This window comes from Sander vitreus, chromosome 11 (genome assembly GCF_031162955.1).
Source record: "Sander vitreus isolate 19-12246 chromosome 11, sanVit1, whole genome shotgun sequence".
In the NCBI taxonomy this organism is placed as follows: domain Eukaryota; kingdom Metazoa; phylum Chordata; class Actinopteri; order Perciformes; family Percidae; genus Sander; species Sander vitreus.
This window is the reverse complement of record NC_135865.1, coordinates 30,614,385-30,620,318: the sequence shown is the minus strand read 5'-3', so window position 1 is coordinate 30,620,318 and position 5,934 is coordinate 30,614,385. Positions and strand designations below refer to the sequence as shown.

The following is a 5,934-nucleotide window of genomic DNA, read 5'->3' as shown; positions in this document are numbered from 1 at the left end:
CTAGCGGTAGGCTAACGTTAGCTGCTATCGAGTATAGTGTTAACTAGCTAGCGGTAGGCTAACGTTAGCTGCTGTCGAGTATAGTGTTAACTAGCTAGCGGTAGGCTGTAGTGTTAACTAGCTAGCGGTAGGCTAACGTTAACTGCTGTCGAGTATAGTGTTAACTAGCTAGCGGTAGGCTAACGTTAGCTGCTGTCGAGTATAGTGTTAACTAGCTAGCGGTAGGCTGTAGTGTTAACTAGCTAGCGGTAGGCTAACGTTAACTGCTGTCGAGTATAGTGTTAACTAGCTAGCGGTAGGCTAACGTTAGCTGCTGTCGAGTATAGTGTTAACTAGCTAGCGGTAGGCTAATGTTAGCTGCTGTCGGGTATAGTGTTAACTAGCTAGCGGTAGGCTAACGTTAGCTGCTGTCGAGCATAGTGTTAACTAGCTGGTGTCGAGTATAGTGTTAACTAGCTAGCGGTAGGCTAACGTTAGCTGCTGTCGAGTAGTATAGCTGTTAACTAGCTGCTGTCGAGTATAGTGTTAACTAGCTAACGGTAGGCTAACGTTAGCTGCTGTCGAGTATAGTGTTAACTAGCTAGTGGTAGGCTAACGTTAGCTGCTGTCGAGTATAGTGTTAACTAGCTAGCGGTAGGCTAACGTTAGCTGCTGTCGAGTATAGTGTTAACTAGCTAGCGGTAGGCTAACGTTAGCTGCTGTCGGGTATAGTGTTAACTAGCTAGCGGTAGGTTGTAGTGTTAACTAGCTAGCGGTAGGCTAACGTTAGCTGCTGTCGAGTAGAGTGTTAACTAGCTAGCAGTAGGCTAACGTTAAATGCATTTCGAGTATTGTGTTAACTAGCTAGCGGTAGGCTGTAGTGTTAACTAGATAGCGGTAGGCTAACGTTAGCTGCTGTCGAGTATTTGCGTTAACTAGGTAGCGGTAGGCTAACGTTAGCTGCTGTCGAGTATAGTGTTAACTAGCTAGCGGTAGGCTAACGTTAGCTGCTGTCGAGTATAGTGTTAACTAGCTAGCGGTAGGCTAACGTTAACCGCTGTCGAGTATAGTGTTAACTAGCTAGCGGTAGGCTAACGTCAGCTGCTGTCGAGTATTGCGTTAACTAGCTAGCGGTAGGCTAACGTTAGCTGCTGTCGAGTATAGTGTTAACTAGCTAGTGGTAGGCTAACGTTAAATGCTGTCGAGTATAGTGTTAACTAGCTAGCGGTAGGCTAACGTTAGTTGCTGTCGAGTATAGTGTTAACTAGCTAGCGGTAGGCTAACGTTAGCTGCTGTCGAGTAGAGTGTTAACTAGCTAGCGGTAGGCTAACGTTAAATGCATTTGAGTATTGTTAACTAGCTAGCGGTAGGCTGTAGTGTTAACTAGCTAGCTGTAGGATAACGTTAGCTGCTGTCGGGTATAGTGTTAACTAGCTAGCGGTAGGATAACGTTAGCTGCTGTCTGGTATAGTGTTAACTAGCTGCTGTCGAGTATAGTGTTAACTAGCTAGCGGTAGGCTAATGTTAGCTGCTGTCGAGTATAGTGTTAACTAGCTAGCGGTAGGCTAACGTTAGCTGCTGTCGAGTATAGTGTTAACTAGCTAGCTGTCGAGTATAGTGTTAACTAGCTAGCGGTAGGCTTTAGCTGCTGTCGAGTATAGTGTTAACTAGCTAGCGGTAGGTTGTAGTGTTAACTAGCTAGCGGTAGGCTAACGTTAGCTGCTGTCGAGTATAGTGTTAACTAGCTAGCGGTAGGCTAACGTTAAACTGCATGTCGAGTATAGTGTTAACTAGCTAGCGGTAGGCTACGTAGCTGCGGTATAGTGTTAACTAGCTAGCGGTAGGCTATAGTGTTAACTAGCTAGCGGTAGGCTAACGTTAGCTGCTGTCGGGTATAGTGTTAACTAGCTAGCGGTAGGCTATGTAGTGTTAACTATGCTAGCGGTAGGCTAACGCTAGCTGCTGTCGAGTATAGTGTTAACTAGCTAGCGGTAGGCTAACGTTAGCTGCTGTCGAGTATAGTGTTAACTAGCTAGCGGTAGGATAACGTTAGCTGCTGTCGAGTATAGTGTTAACTAGCTAGCGGTAGGCTAACGTTAAACTGCATGTCGAGTATAGTGTTAACTAGCTAGCGTAGGCTAACGCTAGCTGCTGTTGAGTATTGTGTTAACTAGCTAGCGGTAGGCTAACGTTAGCTGCTGTCGAGTATAGTGTTAACTAGCTAGCGGTAGGCTGTAGTGTTAATCTAGCTAGCGGTAGGCTAACGTTAACTGCTGTCGAGTATAGTGTTAACTAGCTAGCGGTAGGCTAACGTTAGCTGCTGTCGGGTATACTGTTAACTAGCTAGCGGTAGGCTGTAGTGTTAACTAGCTAGCGGTAGGCTAACGTTAACTGCTGTCGAGTATAGTGTTAACTAGCTAGCGGTAGGCTAACGCTAAATGCCGTCGAGCATAGTGTTAAGTAGCTAGCAGTAGGCTAACGTTAGCTGCTTTGGAGTATTGTGTTAACTAGCTAGCGGTAGGCTAACGTTACCTGCTGTCGAGTATAGCGTTAGCTAGCTAGCGGTAGGCTAACGTTAGCTGCTGTCTGGGAGAAATTCTTTACACAATGTAGCTTTAATGTGACTGTGGTTTATCTCCAAGTGGAAACGACTGTCTGCCTCTCCGTGGTTACAGAGGAATCAGCAGGAGAGGAGGCAGTGGTGACTGTGTGTCTGGAGGTAATGATCAGTCCTGGAGTCTGGACTGCTCTGATGATGGTTACTCTGTCTGTCACAATAACAGAGAAACATCCATCTCTCCTCCTCTCTCTGAGAACATCCATCTCCTCCTCCTCTGTCTCTAAGAGAGGAGCATCCATCTCCTCCTCCTCTGTCTCTAACAGAGTAACATCCATCTCCTCCTCCTCTGTCTCTAACAGAGTAGCATCCATCTCCTCCTCCTCTGTCTCTGGTAGAGTAGCATCCATCTCCTCCTCCTCTGTCTCTGGTAGAGTAGCATCCATCTCCTCCTCCTCTGTCTCTGGTAGAGTAGCATCCATCTCCTCCTCCTCTGTCTCTGGTAGAGTAGCATCCATCTCCTCCTCCTCTGTCTCTGGTAGAGTAGCATCCATCTCCTCCTCCTCTGTCTCTGGTAGAGTAGCATCCATCTCCTCCTCCTCTGTCTCTGGTAGAGTAGCATCCATCTCCTCCTCCTCTGTCTCTGGTAGAGTAGCAGTGTATGTGGACGTTCCTGCTGGCTCTCTGTCCTTCTACTCAGTCTCCTCTGACTCACTGATCCTCCTCCACACCTTCAACACCACATTCACTCAGCCTCTCTATCCTGGGTTTGGGTTCTGGTTCTGGTCTCCTGGTTCCTCAGTGTCTCTGAGTCCTGTGGAGGACGGAGAGTCTCCTCCTGAACCAGACAGTTGAGTCTGATCCGGATCATCAGCTGATGTTAGTGAGGAGAATGTGGGTATCACCAATGATTTCCTGAATGGATTACGTTCTGCTCCAAACAGCTAAATGACATGTAATGCTCTTCATCATCGTCTCCAAAAGCTGCATTCAGCAACGACCTCGCTGCTTATCTGACAGCTTCAGTTCCTTTACACATTCAGATTATTAAAAATAAATACAATCAGATAATACATGATGATGCATTATTACAGATTACTAGCTGCAGCATTAGAGTCATCAGTCATTAGAAACTGTAATATCATACTGATTATTCTGCTGAATCACCACAAAGTATTTTTATGCTGATACTTTTGTACATTTACTTATTTCTACACTGTGGTATCAGTACTTTAACTTTGTGGTATATTTTATATTCTTGTTTTTATTTTGGTATTGTAATTTCTGAGTCAGTTTTGTCGTTAGTAAACCTCCGTACGGATCTGGGGTCTCATTTATAAAACTGCGTATGTACAGTACACCTGTAAGCAATGTTCCCTTTATGAATCACAGAATACCCACAAGTGTGTACGTGAATCCTCTCATCCCGCCCTGTACACGCCCATTTTTAACCCTAAATATTCAAGGCAGAGCACCTGTTGAATGCTGATCGGTATGTTAGTGACCCTGGCAGGTGTTCTTTCATTACGCTGAATCATGACGACTGGTGAGACACTGAGATAGATGTCACATGTCCAGACCTTCCTCCACAGCTCTGAGGAGGAAGGTCTGTCTAGTCCACACAGCATTCCTGGATGGGAGGAAAGCATGCTCTGGTTTAATGACATCTCTTTAAACCAATCAGAATCATCGTGGGCGGGGCTAAGCTCCGGACGGAGCCACGGTGCCTCTACTAAATAGTCTCAGGAAGGAGCTGGTTCTGGTGGAACGTGTGGACGTTCAGAAGTAGTTTTAGTCAGACAGACAGACAGACAGACAGATAGTCTAGCTAGCTGTCTGGATTGTCCCTGCAGACAGACAGACAGACAGATAGTCTAGCTAGCTGTCTGTATTGCCCCTGCAGACAGACAGACAGACAGACAGACAGACAGACTAGTCTAGCTGCTCTGGATTTACCCTGCAGACAGACAGACAGACAGACAGACAGACAGATAGTCTAGCTAGCTGTCTGGATTTACCCTGCAGACAGACAGACAGACAGACAGACAGATAGTCTAGCTAGCTGTCTGTATTGCCCCTGCAGACAGACAGACAGACAGACAGACAGACAGTCTAGCTGTCTGGATTGCCCCTGCAGACAGACAGACAGTCTAGCTGTCTGGATTGCCCCTGCAGACAGACAGACAGTCTAGCTGTCTGGATTGCCCCTGCAGACAGACAGACAGTCTAGCTGTCTGGATTGCCCCTGCAGAGATCTGAGGAGCAGGTAACCAGAGTCCTCATGCTTTAAGGTTTTTATTTCTTAATGTTTCTCAATGTTTGGATACTTTTGTTTGTACTGCAGTACAAGTACAGAGTAACATCAATGGAAATACTCCAGTACTTTAGTACTTTAATACATTCCCTGTATGAATACAGCTCAAATAAACCAACACGTGTCCCGTCTTATTAATTTATTCTGTCGCTGTGAAAGAAACACACATCATATCAAATATATCAGTTTAATGTTCATCTCTTCTTACATTCTCCTTTTAGGTACCACACACACACACACACACACACACACACACACACACACACAGACACACACACACACGTACACACACACACACACACACACACACACACACACACACAGACACACAGACACACACACACACAGACACACACACACACACAGACACACAGACACACACACACACACACACACACACACACACACAGACACACACACACACACACACGACACAGACACAGACACACACACACAGACACACCACACACAGACACACACACACACACACACACACACACACAGACACTGACACACACACACACACACACACACAGACAGACACACACACACACACACATTCAGACACACACACACACACAGACAGATGAGACAGACTATCATCATCACACACAGACACACACACACACACACACAGACACAGCACACACACACACACACACACAGACACACACAGCACACACACACACACACACACACACACACACACAGACACACACCACCACACACACACAGACACACACACACCACACACACACACACAGACACACACAGACACACACACCACCACACACACACAGACACACACCACACACACACACACACACACACACACAGAGACACACAGACACACACACACACACAGAGACACACACACTGTAAAACTCTCTTAGTGCAAATATTAAAACTGTACAAAAACATTATTTAGATAAACAAGATTCACACGTTTAAAGTCCTGATATTAAACTCTTCACATTAACGTCCCCAAATGTCCCCAAATGTCCTCAAATGTCCCCAAATGTCCCCAAATGTCCCCCAATGTCCCCAAATGTCCCCCAATGTCCCCAAATGTCCCCAAATGTCC

The 5,934-nt window shown here is 46.0% G+C and overlaps 1 protein-coding gene across 2 annotated transcripts in view; it reads right to left on the bottom strand.

Annotated features, from left to right (window-relative positions):
- Window positions 1-5,575: 5,575 nt before the first annotated feature.
- carf (calcium responsive transcription factor) overlaps window positions 5,576-5,934 on the bottom strand; it is a 36,681-nt gene continuing 36,322 nt past the window's right edge. For both annotated transcript variants that reach the window (XM_078262733.1, XM_078262734.1), the window contains one exon: window positions 5,576-5,934. This exon is cut by the window's right edge and continues 767 nt beyond it. The gene's annotated coding sequence lies outside the window, so the exon portion shown is untranslated.